This window comes from Mandrillus leucophaeus, unplaced genomic scaffold (assembly GCF_000951045.1).
Source record: "Mandrillus leucophaeus isolate KB7577 unplaced genomic scaffold, Mleu.le_1.0 Scaffold42, whole genome shotgun sequence".
Taxonomy (NCBI): domain Eukaryota; kingdom Metazoa; phylum Chordata; class Mammalia; order Primates; family Cercopithecidae; genus Mandrillus; species Mandrillus leucophaeus.
Genome location: NW_012104476.1, coordinates 2,315,320 through 2,333,315, shown reverse-complemented (window position 1 = coordinate 2,333,315; position 17,996 = coordinate 2,315,320). Strand labels below are relative to the sequence as shown.

Here is a 17,996-nt window from a genome sequence, read left to right as displayed (position 1 = left end):
TATCAGGCCATATGTTAGAGGGAACCATCACATTGTGCATTGATTTATTGCTTGGACAATCTTTGTGTTGATAAGCAGAACTTAATGGTCCTCAAACATGAATTTTATGAACATTTACTTTGCAGGTGAGAATACATGGACATTATAGGAAATGTAGTCGATTTTATTCCACTGCCCTTTTTTTTCTGTACATATTTAATCTGGGTGCCCTCATCAACAGGGAGCATGAACCTGGATGACATCATGGAACAAAGAGGCAGTAAACCAAGGGCTGCATGCGCCAGATCCAGATGGCAGATGTGGCTGGCTAGCAACCCCCGATGCCACCTTCTCATCAGGAGCTAAGACGGATGAAAACGCAGAAGAAAATAAAAATTTCTCATCATCACAAAGCTTGGATTCAGGCAACCTATTGCTAGACTCAGGCAGAAACAGCTGTTTAACACTAACCACAGGTCAACGGGGCTGGATGGAAAAACACAACTGTGGCCTCCCTCTTAAAACACATTTTTGTTCTCTTGAAGGATGACAAGGAAGCCACGTGGCCCTTCCTCACATCTTCCCAGTGTTCCAAAGGCTCAGGCACAAAAGAAAATACAAAACCAGGCATGTTGGCTCCTACTACTTTGGGGGACAAGATCTTGGGTTGCATGTACTATTTTCCCCTCTTTGTACGAAACTTAAGAGACTGAAACTCCCAGAAACAGCCAGCTGGAAATATGATAGAAGGGAACCTAGTAGGCCGTATCACAGAAGTGTAGTTCTCACAAGTGAGCAAGAAAGGGAGACGGTGGCACGTACAACATGCCTGAGATTGTGAGAGTCAGTATATAAGACGCATGTAAAACTGGCCCGATTTTTGCATAGAACGGAAGCTTGAGAAAGTTTCTGATATGGTTTGGCTGTGTCCCCACTCAAACCTCATATTGAACTGTAGTTGTCATATCCCCACGTGTCGTGGGAGGGACTGAGTGGGAGGTAATTAAATTATGGGGGCGGTTACCTCCATGCTGTTTCCGCAATAGTGAGTGAGTTCTCACGAGATCTGATGTCTTTTTTTTTCTATTTTTAGACAGAGTCTCGCTCTGAGGCCCAGGCTGGAGCGCAGTGGTGTGATCTCGGCTCACTGCAAGCTCCGTCTCTCATGTTAATGCCATTCTCCTGCCTCAGCCTTCCAAGTAGCTGGGACTACAGGTGCCCACTACCACGCCTGGCTAATTTTTTGTATTTTTAGTAGAGACGGGGCTTCACTGTGTTAGGCAGGATGGTCTTGATCTCCTGACCTCGTGATCCCCCCGCCTCCACCTCCCAAAGTGCTGGGATTACAGGCGTGAGCCACCACGCCTGGCCAATCTGATGGTTTTATAAGGGGCTTTTCTCTCACTTTGCTTTACGCTTCTCCTTGCTACCCCCATGTAAAAGAAGGACACATTTGCTTCTCCTTCTGTCATGATTGTAAGTTCCCCGAGGCCTCCCCAGTCATGCTGAACTGTGGATTAATGAAGCCTCTTTCCTTCATAAATTACCCAGTCTTGGGTATGTCTTTATTAGCAGTGTGAGAACAGATGAACACCTTACATTTGTTTTATCTGAGTTCCTTTCTCAGAAAACCAACCATCAGCCCTCCCAGATGGTATCAGGCAATTGAAACGTACCAGATTACCACATCTGGACAACTGCCTGTTAATCAATTCCTCTTCCTTACTCTGAATTCCTGTTTTGCCACACATAGTTAAAAGAGACACCAGACCTCTCATCTGACCACCTGCTGACTGTTGACCAGCTCCTCTTCCTGTACCCCTCTCTAATTGTTCACTATGTAAACCCCTGACTTTAGTTGGTTAGGGAGATGGATTTGAGACCAGTCTCCCATCTCCCAGGTGACATTACCTGTGTTACAACTGTCTTCCCTGGCAATACTTATTGTTTCAGTGACTGGCTTTCTGTGAGCAACCAGACCTAGACCAAACCTCTAGGTATTGAGCAGCACATGCAAAGAAACCCAAAACAAAACAAGCATGCAAAGCAAATCTACAGCACCTTAGAGACCGCTGGGAATGGGGTACAGAGATAATGCTGCCTTATTCCATGAAGGAAGCTTCCAGGAGCATACTTGAGCATATTGTTCTGGCCCCCAGCTGTTAAAGTGGAAAACAGGCTCTCACCAGCAACTCAAGCCTCAGATAATCAACTATGTTGCTCAGCATCTCTCCTGAGGATGAGAGTTTGTGGAAAGATATTGCAATGCAAGGGAAAGAGAATTACTTCCTGAAATCTCAAGGAAAGATTTTAGCTCTGAAATTATTTGCTACAGAAACCGGAAATTTAGGAAATGTTTTGGTTGTTATCGACTGAAAGATGCAAGAATACATCGTCTCATGGTCTTCTCTGATTCATTTCCTAATTTATTATACGTCACGTTTATTTTATGGATTCTGGCAGGGAAAATGAACATATTTTTGTTCCCTTATAGTTTAACAAATGCATGAGCTAGTCACCATATTGCTAACTTGTGTTGGTTCCTGTCTCAAGTCCTAAGCTTCTCCTCCATGGGAGGAGTTTTAAGCCATGTGATGAAGATCAATTCTCCTAGATAATTGGCAGTTTTATGAAGAAATATGTTTCTGAATTTCTTGGTCTGAGTGTTTAGTCAAAGAGAAACATGAGCATTTATTTCTTTCCAACCTCATGCAGGGTTTGTGGGTGGAGGTGGGGCACACACTTTCCCCAGTCCATCTCCAAAAAATGAAGAGCTTTGTATAATGCACACCAAAATGAGGAGAAATGGAGGGGTCCTATGAAGGCAATGGGGCTTTTACTGGAAGAAGCTCAGAAATTATAAACAGGAGCAGCAAGAGATAACTTCTCTAGCATCTATATTTTTATTCCTTTGTTCCTCCCCACATGGGAGTAGAAGGATCTGGAGGTCTGCAGACGGGAGTGAACTCAGAGAAAAGGCAAGAAGCAGGTCCCATAGTGTGGCCTCCAGTGCTTCAAGCCAACTGTATGGGACCTCCTCACAGCATGGGAGGAAAGAGACCAATTAGCAAAGTAGGGAGGAAGTCCCCACACGCATGCATACCTATGCATAGAACCTAACTGGGGTGACTGCAGCAACTGACAATTAATCAAGATTTGGTCGTTTATATCCATGTCATCTCCCTAAGACCTGCCTGACATATGCTATTTAGCCCAGAAAGTGATGATATCATTAATACATTTAGATATATGGTACTTTAAACAAAGTGCTTATCAAAAAATTCCTTGCAAGTGATCTGTCTCTTCTCAGCTCCAAGCCCATCTTTCTATACCTTGAACTGTGATACTGGGGCAAGAAGTCCCCAAACAACATTTTCCAGACCCTTCTGCCTGATTATATTCTGATTAGATTTGTGATTAGCTTCTGATTAGATTGAGCTATGCAGGTGTTGTGTGCCATAAAATTAGATTCCGCCAATGGGAGGCACAAGCAGGAGGCTCAAAGTCAGGAGAAGGAAACGGGGCTTGTTTCCCATCTTCAGCGCAAGTCTGCATCTCTCAAGAGGTGAAGGAAGACGAGGACTCTAATCTCCAGCTTCTGGTGCTCCCAGTACTTGGGAACTCATGAAGTTCCTGGCACCAACCACACTGGCTTCCCCATGCACTGAGCATTTGCCATTAACACCCCTTGGTGGTTCAGGTCCCACCTGTGTTCAACTTCTTTCTGTTCCCTCAGTTCCCCAGCCCTAGGGATTGGCAGCTGCTTCCTACATTATTGATCTGGGTTACCTCAGTATTCCCTTTTATCTTTCAGCCTTTCAATGCCAGTGTAACCAATCAATATCCTATATGCATTCTGCTCTGTTTGAAATGCTGAGCTTGGCTTCTGTCTTCCTGACCGGACCCCGCTGATCTACTATCTTTAAGAAATTTCTTAAACCAGACGTGATGGTACACGCCTGTAGTCCCAGCTACTTGGGAGGCTGAGAGTGGGAGGATTGCTTGAGCCTGGGAGGTTGACGCTGCTGTGAGTCTGGGCAATACAGTGGTCAACATAGCAAGACCCCTGTCTCAAAAAAAAAAAAGTCTTATCCTAAAAGTTTGTGAGATATAAATGAGTTCATATCTGGGAAGTACTTAGAATAGTGTCTGGCACATAGTAAGTTTAAAAAGCCTGAGTCAAGTCACGTACAAGTATTCACTATTGTTACTATTACTATTATGTGTGCAACTGCTGCTGAATTATCGTCTAGCTCTGCACTATCCAATATGGTAGGCACTGGCTACGACATAGCGCCTATAGTTCATAATATTGTATGTATAATTGAATATTTGCTAAGGGGGTAGATCTTATGTTAAGTGTTCTCATCACAAAATAATAATAATAATAATAACAATGATAATAATAAAAGAGGATGGAGAAAACTTTTGGAGCAGGTAAATACTTTTGTTTTTACTTTTACTATTATTTTTAATTGATGCATAATGGAGGTGATAGGTTTATAGCACTGATTGCGGTGTTAGTTTTGTGAGTATACACTTGTCTTCAAGCCCATCAATTTGCATACATGTATTGCTTTTTATACGTCAATTATACCACAATAAAATGGTTTAAAATATTTTAATAAAAATACATTTTGATATAAAGTAATTAAAAATAAAGATTCAGTGAGTTGTGCTGGCTATATTTCAAGTGTTCATGCAGCCACATGTATCTACCACATTGGACAACGCCTATATGAAGTGTTTCCATCATCACAGGAAGTTCTATTGGACAATGCTGGCCTAGATCACTGTGTGTTAGAAATTAACTGGAGAGCTTGTTAAAAATCAAATTCTTGTACCTATCCAAAAGACACTGATTTAGAAGGTTTGTACAATCGGCATTGACAATCAGTCCCTCCCAGGTTTCTGATGTAGGTGTTCCTAGACTACATGTTAAGAATAACTGAGATAGTTGGGAAGCCAAGGTGGGCGGATCACAAGGTCAGGAGATCAAGACCATCCTGGCTAACACGGTGAAACCCCGTCTCTACTAAAAATACAAAAAATTAGCCAGGTGTGGTGGCGGGCGCCTGTAGCTACTTGGGAGGCTGAGGCAGGAGAGTGTCACGAACCTGGGAGGTGGAGCTTGCAGTGAGCCAAGATCACACCACTGCACTCCAGCCTGGGCAACAGAGCGAGACTCCGTCTTAAAAAAAAAAAAAAGAATGATAGAAGATGAGTACTTATCTCCTAACATTCCTCCTTTAAAAGTCTTTAGGAGAAGTAAATGTGTGTGTGTGTGCGCGTTGTGTGTGTGTTGTTGCTTTCCATAGACATACACGAATACTATGAATTCACAATAAACCAGCAAAATAGAAATAAAAAAGGTTAGACATAAACCCAACTCAAAACAAAACCTGTGTCAATCCAGATACTTAGGAGCATATGAACTGTGCTAGAGGGACAGCAGGGACCCAGGACTTACCCCTTGGGTTCAGAACTCTGTCCACCAGGCAACAGTTGACCACATAAGTAGTAAAAATGATGAGTGGCCAAATGCTGCCTTGGTTAAAATGGAAAAGTAATCAACTAACTAATTATGTGTTCTTGTTTACCTTTCTAATCATAAAGCCCACTGTTTCATTAAATGCTTCCATCTTGATTATCATAATTAAGCTCTATTTTTAAACAAAAGTATGTTTACATTTTCTAGGTATTTAGACTTCAAAAGCTTTCCCTAGAAAAGCCCAGGAGTCAAACTTAAACAACTCTTTTGTAACAATGAATTCTTGATTGAGCAATTAGCTACGCAAATGCTGAAGTAAACATAACTGAAATTCACAGGTTATTAATTACCTAGTTGTGCGGTAACAGTACATGTCAACCTTCTCTTACAGAGGAGTTACATGTGGCATGCTGCATGCGTCATCTGCTACTGAAAGTATCAATCCCTTTATGCAAAGAAACAAATAATGAATGTTACTTGAAGCTCAGAGCTGGGAAAAGTTGTCTCTTTTGATACGTCTGTACACATTTCACTGCCACCAAATGGAAGCTTGGTATCCCATGTTCCTCTACTGGGACTGCTAGGTGGGTCGTTTCCATGGCTGAAGTTTTATATATCTACTTTATAAATAACTCTGCATTTTATTGTACATTTAATCACGTCACATGGTTTAAATCTTATACATCTGTGATTTTACAGTAAGTCTCTTCAACTTTTTTTACAAATAGGTGATTATGAATTTATCCATACACCCATCGGGCCAAACTTTCTTCCTTACTGTGTGTGGAAGCTACCATTTGGTACCTAATTTCACTAGAATTTCTACCTGCTTCCCCTCAACCCCTGAAGATACTGGAGTTGTAAACAGAGAGAGATGGTATTAATTAAACACAATTATTCATCTCCTTCCTGTTGCGACCTTGCTTTCCTGGGTAATTTCCTACCCTACTGACCTTCAGCTTGGTAATGTAATTTTTAAAATTATTTATTTATTTATTCATTCATTTAGTTTTAATTGAGACAGAGTCTTGCTCTGTCACCCAGGCTGGAGTGCAGTGGTGCGATCTCAGCTCACTGCAACCTTTGCCTCCTGGGTTCAAGTGATTCTCCCAATTCAGCCTCCTGAGTAGCTGGGTCTACAGGCACTCACCACTCTGCCTGGCTAATTTTTGTATTTTTAGTAGAGACAGCCTTTCACTATGTTGGCCAGGATGGTCTCCGACTCCTGGCCTCAGGTGATCTTCCCGCCTCAGCCTCCCAAAGTGCTAGGATTACAGGCATGAGCCACCACACCTGATCAGCTTTAAAAAAATTTTTTTAACCACTGTAAAAATGTTTTTATTCATTTTCTCCCTAAGCTTACTCTGTTTTTATTTTATTTCAATCATTCTTGAGAAATGGTTTTTGCTTACATGGATAAGTTCTTTTAGTGGTGATTTCTGAGATTTTGGTGCACGCATTTTGGTCATGTAACTTTCACGGGCCAACTGGATATGATGAATGTGATGTAGACCACATTCAAACAAGATCTTCAAGCACACTTTTGTGGTTTGGCTCTAATTACTCCTGCCCTTTCCCTAAGACCTCAGCATGGACCCCACAGGTACTACTCTTTGGCTTGGGTCCCAGGATGAGAAGACACATGGAGCAGACAGCCTGCTGCCCCAAGATGTTGTCTGTAGCCTGTAGATGACACAGAACATAGGCAACCATGACCTTATGCTGGGGAAGCCACCATGATTTGGGGTCACTGGTTATGCCACATAGTGGAGCAAATGTAGTCTTCTCAATTTTGCTGTTGGTGATGTGAGACAAAATTGGAGCCCTGGCCGTATCTAACGGCAGACTCCCAGATGGGAGCAGCCCACAGACCATCACACTAGAACATAAAGTCAGAGATGCAGGTGTGCTATATTGGTCTAAAAGCCTTCTAGCCAAGAAAACCGATGTGAAAACAAGGGAATTTCCATCCCATTTTATCTGCTTTTTAGATAGTAACAAAACAAGATGATATCAAAAACTGCAACAACAAAACTCAAAGGTGTTCGATAATTCTGGACCGCAGATTGCTAAGTGCAAGCTCCCTGTCCTGGAATGGCTAATTTTCAAGCTATTTTGTAGCTTGCTTGTTGAGACGCTTTGGGTTGACACAACAGCCTTGATAACTTGGCCAAAACTGGAGGGAATTTTGGTTAAAAAAAAACCTTGGTGCAACAGTTATATTTCCAAAGTAGAGAAAAGATAGATAAATACGGAAGGATTGTAGTGAAGCGAGTGCAAGTGTGCAGGGTATGTGTGTATGACAGAATGCAGTGTGTGTATGGTATGTATATGTGTGTGTGCTATGTGGGTGTGTACATGCATGCATGCGTGTGCATACACATACGTGCCAGTATTTAAGTATAAAATAAAGGTCTCTTCTTAGGAACTGCCAAGTTTCTTGTCTTGCTTTTTACTGAAGACATTTTAAGATTTTGGTACATTTTAAGATTTGCTACAGATGGCAAATATTTATTAACAAACCAACTCTGAAATGAGCACAGTGAGAAAAGACAGTTAAAAGTTTACACAAGTCTTGAAGTCGAGAGTAAAGTGAGCCTTCCATGCCAGCCTTCAGAGGATAGGATGATAATCAGGCCAGAAATGAGGAGAAATGCAGTTGAGGACTTGGAATCTCTAGGCTCAGGGCTCCTTTCAATTACATATCAGAAACCTTAATGACATTCTCAGAGGACTGATCTCACATAATCGGGGGAAAACTGCGTTCTTCACATTTAAACAGCAGCGTTATGCAATGACTTTGTCCTCATTTTTCTTTTCTATGAATTTGTATTGCCTAATGGCCAGTATACAATGGTTTTTCTACATGATTTTTATGTATCATGCTGAACTATCTGTAGAACTTTCTCTTTCATTATTTCATGGGTGATGTTTTCATATATCCTGAAGTAATTTCATTCATTTTATTGAATAGCCACACCAAAATCACAATTATTAAAACAAAAATAGACTGAATGCCTACTAGATGGAATACAGACTGGACACAAAGAGAGAGGACAAGATTCTAACTTAAAATTCTAAAAAAGAACCCAAGAGAGCTCAGATTCCAGTAAAAGTGATAGAGATACAGAATTTAGTAACTAGTAAGGCAAAGGAAATGACAGTTGTGATGCAGACGAATGGACTGTGGAGAGATTACAGCTCCATAGAAATGAAGGTGGACTTCCTGGAGGAGTTGGCACTGAGAGGGGCTGAGGCTGTATCTGGGCACTGGCAGTCAGGGAGGGGATTTAAATCACATGTAACTGGCCAGGTGCAGTGGCTCACGTCTGTAATCCCAACACTTCAGGAAGCCAAGGCAGGTGGATCACATAGGAGTTCAAGACTAGACTGGCTAACATGGTGAAACCCTGTCTCTACTAAAAATACAAAAATCAGTCAGGTGTGTAATTCCAGCTACTTGGGAGGCTAAGACAGGAGAATTGCTTGAACCCAGGAGGCAGAGATCAAAGCACGCCAAGATTGTGCCATTGCACTGCAGCCTGAGCGACAGAGTAAGGCTGTCTCAAAAAAAAAAAAAAAAAAATTCCATGTAACCATGTCAGTAGAGTCATAGAAACAGACTGGTGTCTGGAAATGTAGAGAGCATGGGACGGTGCTGTTTCGCAAAAGAATATATTTTGCATTTCAGTATGACAAGTCTTGTCTGATTTTGCGACTAGGCTCAACCACTCTGTGAGGAATTGGCTGTGGATTCTGGAAAAGAAATTGGTTTTTGACAGAGCAAAGGAAATGGAAAGAGCCTAGGTACTGTTTCTATTCCTGGTCCTGTGCGTAAGCGGCAGTCACATCAACTCTCTTCCAGGAAAAAAGTCTAACATCCTACCAAGAATGAAAACTAAGAAGGATAAGTGAGAACATTTTTGACTAAAAGAACTTGTGGCTGGCACTAAAAACCTCTCAACAGTTAAGTCTAATAATAATTATAGGTATGTGCATTAGTCTGTTTTCATGCTGCTGATAATGACGTACTCGAGGCTGGGTGTGGTGGCTGGCACCTGTAATCTCAGCATTTTGGGAGGCCGAGGCAGGTGGATCACTGGAGGTCAGGAGTTCACGATGAGCCTGGTCAACATGGCAAAATCCTGTCTCTACTAAAAATTCAAAAATTAAGTGGGTGTGGTGGTGCACACCAGTAGTCCCAAGCAGTTGGGAGGCTGAGGCAGGAGAATCACTTGAACCTGGAAGATGGAGGCTGCAGTGAACCAAGATCATGCCACTGCACTCCAGTCTGGGTAATAGAGTGAGACACCATCTCAAAAAAAAAAAAAAAAAAAAAGACATACTCAAGACTGGGTAATTTTGGTAATTTATTAAAAAAAAAAAAAAAGATGTTTAATGGACTCACAGTTCCACATGACTGGGGAGACCTAACGATCATGGCAGAAGGCAAAAGGCACATCTTACATGGTGGCAGACAAAAGAGAGAATGAGAACTAAACGAAAGGGGAAACGCCTCATAAAACCATCAGATCTCATGAAACTTATTCATTACCACAAGAACAGTTGGCCAGGTGCGGTGGCTCACACTTGCAATCCCAGTACTTTGGGAGGTTGAGGCGGGTGGATCATGAGATTAGGAGATGGAGACCATCCTGGCTATCATGGGGAAACCCTGTCTCTACTAAAAATGCAAAAAGAAAAAAAATAGCTGGGCATGGTGGCGGGCCTGTACAGCCTGTAGTTCCAACTATTCGGGAGGCTGAGGCAGAAGAATCACTTGAACCCAGGAGGTGGAGGCCATAGTGAGCAGAGATCACACCAGTGTGCTCTCCAGCCTGGGAGACAAAGCAAGACTCCATCTCAAAAACAAACAAACCAACCAACCAACCACACAAACACAAAAGTAACAGAACTAAAACTATTAAGTTGGTGCAACAGTAATTGCAGTTTTGCCATGACTTTTAATAGTAAAAGCCACAGTCACTTTTGCACCTGCCTAATAAAATGTATCTTTTCCAAATCACCAGAGAAGATAAAAATCAATAAAACATGTATCAGAGAAAAAGAAAACAAGGGGCAAGGAAGTATGCAAATAAGAGATATAAACTAGGACAGGAGGTGAGGACAGTGGTATTAGCTCTGACAATGAACACAGTTCAGGCTTCTGTACTACAATGTAAAGACTCTAAAACTGAGTTTAAAAACAAAATCCATCCACATACTTCTTACAAGCAACACACTCAAATCAAAATGACACCGAAAGGTTAAAAAGATGGGCAAAAGCAAACACCAAGAAAATAAGGCCATGTTAATTTCAGGAAGATGAAATTCAGCGCTTGCTACACCTATAAAATCAGAGACCTACAGTAAGTCATTCTCACCACTTTTTCTAAAACTGGCACAGAAAAGTTATACTCTCAAGAACAGTGACTTCACTTTCTTCAACATCCTTCTTCAAGGACAATTTCCAAATGTTTTAGGGAATGCTTCTGGCATACCGTGGCCATCTATTCAACCAGTTTAAGACCGAAGCCATGTGTAGGCTTTGGGTAGAGTTTTGTCAGAGTCCGATGTACCGGGGACAGTTTAGATCACTGGTTTTCCAACTTGAGTAGCATCAGAACCAACTGGGGAACTTGGGAAAACAGACACACAAAAAAGTAATAGAACTTAAACTATTAAGTTTAGTTAATACTAATAGAACTAAAACTATTAAACAACTTGGCCTTACTCCCAGAGTTTCTTTCTTTTTCTTTTTCTTTGAGACAGAGTCTCGCTCTGTGGCCAGGCTGAAGCGCAGTGGTGCGATCTCAGCTCACTGCAACCTCCGACTCCTGGGTTCAAGCGATTCTCCTGTCTCAGTCTCCTGGGTAGCTGGAATTACAGGACTGTGCCACCACATTCAGCTAGTTTTTGAATTTTTAGTAGAGACGGGGTTTCACCATGTTGGCCAGGATGGTCTCGATCTCCTGACCTCGTGATGTGTCCACCTCGGCCTTCCAAAGTGCTGGGATTACAGGCATGAGCCACAGCGCCCAGCCCAGAGTTTCTTAATCTGGGGGCTGAGGATGTGTATTTCTTTCTTTTCTTTATTATTTATTTATTTATTTATTTATTTTTGAGACAGTTGCCAAGGCTGTGTAGCCAAGGCTGGAGTGCAGCAGCACAATCATAGCTCACTGCAGCCTTGAACTCCTGAGTTCAACAGATCCTCCTCCTTCAGCTTCTTAAATAGCAGGGGCCACCGCACCCCACTAATTTTTAAAGATTTTGTGGAGACATGGTCTTGTTATGGTGTCCAGGCCGATCTCAAACTCCTGGCCTCAAGTTATCTGCCTGCCTCAGCCTCCCAAACAGCTGGGATTGCAGGCAGAGCCACTCACTGTGCCTGGCCAAGAATCTGCATTTCTTTTTCTTTTTCTTTTTTGAGACAGGGTGTTGCTCTGTTGCCCACGCTGGAGTTCAGTGGCACAGTCTCGGCTCACCACGGCCTCTGCCTCCTGGGCTCAAGCAATCCTCCCACTTCAGCTTCCTGAGTAGCTGGGGCTACAGGTGTGTGCCACCGTGCCTGGCTAAATTTTTAAAAATTATTTTGTAGAGATGGGGTCTTGCTATGTTGCCCAGGCTGGTCTCAAACTCTAGGCTTCAACTGATCCTCCCACCTTGGCCTCCCAAAATGTTGGGATTACAGGTATGAGCCACTGCACCTGGCTCCTAAAATGTAAAATGTTATGTAATGGCTTTTAGAATGTTCACAGAATTGTGTGGGACTACAGGTGTGTGCCACCAGTTTGGCTAAGTATTAACTTTTTATTTGCCATAAAGATGAGGTCTCATTGTATTGCCCAGGATGGTCTTGAACTCCTGGCCTCTAGTGATCCTCCTGTCTCCACCTCTCAACGTCCTGGGATGGTAGGCATGAGCTCCTACACCCAACTAAGAATCTGCATTTCTAAGAAGTTCCCAGGGGATGCTGGCCTGAAAACCAAGCCTTGCATTGCAGGGCTGGTGGAAGTGGTCTGTGATATGGTTTGGCTCTATGTCCCCACCCAAATCTCATCTTGTCGCTCCCATAATTCCCACATGTTGTGGGAGGGACCCAGTGGGAGATGATTGAATTATGGGGGAGGGTCTTTCCCATACTGTTTTCATGGTAGTGAATAAGTCTCACAAGATCTGATGGTTTGATAAGGGGAAACCTGTTTTGCTTGGCATTCATTCTCTCTTTGCCTGCTGCCATCCATGTAAAACATGACTTGCTCCTCCTTGCCTTCCACCATGATTGTGAGGCTTCCCCAGCCATGTGGAACTGTAAGTCCAATTAAACCTCTTTCTTTTGTAAATTGCCCAGTCTCCAGTATGTCTTTATCAGCAGCATTAAAATGGACTAATACAGTCTGTCCACACCAACAGAAGCCCTGAGAATAAAAACCTGCATTTCCTGCATTTTCTCAGGAAGGGCCAACCATGCTCAAGAGGGTTTGAGGACTCTCTGCATCCAACGTTTACACCATGCCAAGGAACTCACAGAAACCCTGTGCGTTTCCAGCACGGTCTGCTTTCTTCTCCAAGAGAAGACAAAGTCTGGATCCGCAGGCTCCACAGTATTCCACAAACAGCGTTAGACGGAACGTCAGGGGCCTGGGTTTTGTTCTTGGCCTCATCACTAATTACCTCAATGACCTTGGCAAATCCCTTAATCTCACTGTACTTTGATTTTTTTTTGTTTGTTTGTTTGTAAAAATGAGACATTTGGATAAGAAGCTTTCCAGGGGCCCTTATGATCTAATGTTCTGTGACTCCTTCTAGAATCAAAACTTTAGGGGAATAAAAAATAATCTCTATGATTATGAAAGCACTCACTCAACAGTTACACTTTTAATACAGACCATCTGTTACTGTTTCGGATGTGTCATAAACACAACAATGCCATCAGCTGGGAATCTGGGTTTCCTTCTTGCAGCATGATTGATGATATTCAATCTGCCACCAAAAGCATCAGGAAGAAACCATTTTTTCTGAGCAACCCAGCATGGTGAAACCCACTGGGCTCAGCGCCTGGGCCTGAGAAGGCCAGGAAGCAAAAACAGACCTGAGAAGTGTAAGTTGACAGCTGGCTCAGAACTGCGTTCAGCCACAGTGATCTGATTTCACTGCAGTCCTTACCCGCGGGAGGCAGAAAGGCTGCCACGTTAGCACAAGGGGGCTCCAAGCCCTTCCACAGAGAAGGTGTGAATAGCAATAGTTAATACAAAGATGTGTCTCCAGGCAGGTTCTGCAAATCTTTTGTGGTCCAGGACAGATGAACATGAATGGCAGATGAAGGAAAGGGCCTCTTCCTGCTGGGAAAGGAGGTGGTCAAAGGGAAGGTGGCCTTTATATTGGGCAGACCTGGCTGCTCTGTCCACCTGTGGACAGATATTCTAAGCCTAGTCTTGGCCTAACTCACCAGCACACAGCCCTAGAACCTGATTTGGGGGGAAAAAAAAGATATGGGATCTATGTGAGCATCCATGCCTTAGCCCTTCTGAGCTACAAAGAAGTGTGCATGACAAGCTGGAATTGCAGCATCCAATACCACACATACGGGCATGTGCATACACTTATTCAATGAAAATGCATGGCACACACATCCAGAATTTTCTGTGGCTCCCAGGACCCTCAGGCATCTTCCATAGGCAGCTTTCATTCTCCTCCCTCGCCTACCTGGAGATCAGCTTTGCACTTCTGACAGTGTCTGAAGACTAAACTGACGCCTTATCAGATTCTACTGCAGGTGAATCAGAAAGGAGTGACATAGTTTGCCACTCAAAAAAACTCAAGCCAAGTTTAGCCCCTAGTTACTCGTGTCCCTCTTCTCCTAGTCTCTCCTCCTGACACTGCTTTTGTTGGGTCTATGCATTCCGTGGCCCCATCCCCTCCTGCCATACGCTTGCTCCCCTCTCCTAAACCCACCTGCCCTCCCACCTCAAGCCTAGTAATCTTTCCAAGGACCACACTGACGGAGAATAAAGAGTTCGCCAGGATTCCAGGGCCAGGCAGCGTGGCCCCTCCATCTACTGCCTTTCCCATCATCCATGCAAGTATGTTTTCCAGCCTCCACACACACCATGCAGCTTCCTATCTCCTTTGCCTGCCCATGCTGGTCTCATTCCACCTTCTTTTTCCTTTCTTTTCCTTTCTTTCCTTCTTTCTTTCTGTCTTTCCTCTCTTTCTCTTCTTCTCTCCTTCTCTCCTTCTCTCTCTCTCTCTCTCTCTCCTCTCTCTCTCTCTTTTTTTTTTTATTGACAAGTCTCACTCTGTCGCCCAGGCTGGAGTGCAGTGGCGCGATCTCAGCTCACTACAACCTCCGCCTCCTGGGTTCAAATGATTCTCCTGCCTCCACCTCCCGAGAAGCTGGGATTACAGGTCTGCACCACCACACCCAGCTAATTTTGTGTTTTCAGTAGAGACAGGGTTTCACCATGTTGGCCAGGCTAGTCTCAAACTCCTGACCTCAGGTGATCCGCTCACTTCGGCCTCTCAAAGTGCTGGAATTACAGGCATGAGCCCACCTTTTTAACATAGAATTCTAGCACGTTTTATATAGGAGGCATCCTTGGAGAGCCCATGAAAGATCAGAAGTCTCCAACTCTAGGCCCCCGTGAGACCCTGTGCATACGCTGGGCTATTCTAACCCACTGTGTTACAATTACCTATCTGTATGGAGGTCTCCCTCATAGACTGTGAGCTCTTTGAGGGCTGGGACTGCCTCTTGCTGGTTTCTCAGAGCCTCTATGAAGCTCAGCACATAGTAAGTAATCAGTATAATGGTTTTTCTGCAAGATTTTAATATATCATACTGAACCATCTTTAGACCTTTTTTCTTTTATTATTTTATTGGAGATGTTTTCATATATCCTGAATTAACTTTATTTATTCAACTTATTGAACAGCTACACTAACGATCACAATTATTAAAACAATAATGGACTGAATGCCTTCTAGGTGCAATACAGACTGGACACAAAAAGGGAGGGCAAGATTCTAACTTAAAATTCTAACCTGGGCACGGTGGCTCACACCTGCAATCCCAGCACTTTGGGAGGCTGAGACAGGCAGGTCATCTGAGGTCAGGAGTTTGAGACCAGCCTGGCCAATATGGTAAAACCCTGTCTCTACTAAAAATACAAAAATTAGCTGGGCAGGGTGGTGCACACCTGTAGCCCCAGCTACTTGGGAGGCTGAGGCACGAGAATCGCTTGAACTTGGGAGGTGGAGGTTGCAGTGAGCTGAAATCATGCCACTGCACTCCAGCCTAGGCAACAGAACAAGACTGCATCTCAAAAAACAAAAAAAATTCTAAAGGAAAAATTTAATAGAGCTCAGAGACTGGTGGAAGTGACAGACACACAGAATTTAGCAACTAGTAAGGCAAAGGAAATGACACTTGTGGTGTAGATGAAAGGACTGAAGAGAGATTACAGTTTGATAGAAGTAAGTGTTCAATAAATGAATGATTGGATAAATTAATGAATATTGCTGCTGCCTTCTACAAGATAATGGGCCCCATTCCTTTCTGCTCTCTCTCTCTCCTCCCCACCACTCTCAAATCCTGCATCCCTGCGTTTATCTGGTAGTTACACAGCCTACTTGGAACACTGCTGAGCCCAGTTCCAGATCACACTTCTCTCCTTGTCACAGTCCCTGAGCTAGCTGGACTTGCACCTGGTCTCACCTGTTCTTTTCCGCCCTGAAACCGCCCAAGCTTGAGGGTAACACATTAACTTGGAAAACAGAAATATGCCTAAATAATCCTCAGCCATGACACTGATGAATCCCCGTGGCTTTCTGGAAGGAAGAAATGATGTCTTTCTCCTCTCACTGCCCTCTAGGACAGCTGGCAGAATGTGTGGTTACAAAATGAATGAATGTGAGAAGGGAGAAATTAATTGGCCCATTCTTTTGATTAAATCCTTTACCTAATCCAAGCAAGAGACTGGGAAAAATAGGCATGAGACCATTTACTGGAACCCAGAGAATCTTCCGACTCCCTTCCAGGCAAAGGTTTTAATCTTGCCTGGCAGTGGGTTTTTAAAAATACGTGTTGTTCAGAACATCTATCCTTTCTCCCTCCGCCCAAGGAGAAATGTGGGAGTATATCCAAATCCTGTTTAGAGAAAGCTGTTTTAATATCTATACGGCTATTCTGAAGTTTCCTAGTGACTCACTAAGTGAGGAGACATTTTGGAAATCACAATCTCAAGCCATATTGATTTTACTAACTGCTGCTGGACTTGTGTCTCTTGCATGATTAATGGCATCCTGGTTAAATAGCACAGTTTATCCAGGACTCTGAGAAACACCACAGTCAAAGCACGGCACATACTGATGGCTTGAAATGATGGTACATCAGCCATCCAGAGTTCCTTGGGGAAAGCAATTTCCAGATTAGATCTTGGATCCCAAAGGAAAGAACAAGTAGAAATGATGATATGAAGATAATTGTCTTCTTTAGAAACCAAGGGAAACAGGAAATGTACAGATCCAGTAGAAAATAAGAAAGAAGACGCCTGAGGTAGAAATTACTGATGAGCATTCTCACACGGTATTTCTATTTTTATAAATTAGATCAGATCATGTCATGCCCCTGCTTAAAACCCTCTAAAGGCTTCTCCCTTGAGCTAAGAATAAGATACTGCTTCCATGTCCTGGCAAGGAAGGAATGCATGCCCTGGCCCTGTCCTCTTTCTCTTCTCCTCTTACTGGCTCCAGTCTCCCTGGATGGCATCTAGTTTCCAGACCAGGGACACAGGCTGTCTCCCCCAGGGGCCTTTCATGAGCTGCTCCCTCTGAGATAAGAATTCGTCACCCAAACCTGTTCCCCACAGCTCATCGTTCCTGTCATTTGCACCTGCAGTGGTCCCCATGTGTCACACTTATGACACCATATCCAACTTTCTGCATAACTTATATCACAGGCTCAGGTTTTCTGTTTTTGTTTACTTGGGAATGAGATGCTTCCATGTCTGTCTCCCTACTGTAGTGTGTAAATGCCATGGAAAAAAAGGTTATTCCCTGTATTGATGACCACCAATTTCTCTAAACCTAGAACAGCCCCTGGGGCAAGGAGTTGACAGTCAGTGAATATTTTTTATTAAATGCTTGAACTCCATTATCCTATATCCCTCTTGAAGTCTTATATAGCAGTGATGTCTAATCTAGTAAGAAAAACCACCACCAATATAACTGAAAATTAAATTTAAAAAAATGCTGGCTAGAAAGACACTCCAAAGTTCGGTCATTCCTATATATATAAAAAAAAAGCTACACAGTAAAATCCAGGTAAAGTGGGCTAAAACAGCAGGGGAAACACTGGTCCTCTCCCAAGGATGTTATGGAGTGATTGCTTGTGTGCTCCAAAATTCCTATATTGAAGTGCTAACCCCCAGTATAATGGTAGTAGCAGGTCAGGACTTTGGGAGGTGATTAGGTTTCAAAGTGGTGATATGAGTGGGGCCCCCATAATGAAATTAGTATCCTA

General features: G+C 43.1%; 1 protein-coding gene across 1 annotated transcript in view; it reads right to left on the bottom strand.

Annotated features, from left to right (window-relative positions):
• Positions 1-17,996, bottom strand: part of WBSCR17 (Williams-Beuren syndrome chromosome region 17) — a 699,332-nt gene that overhangs the window by 198,260 nt on the left and 483,076 nt on the right. The gene's annotated exons all lie outside the window — the stretch shown is intronic.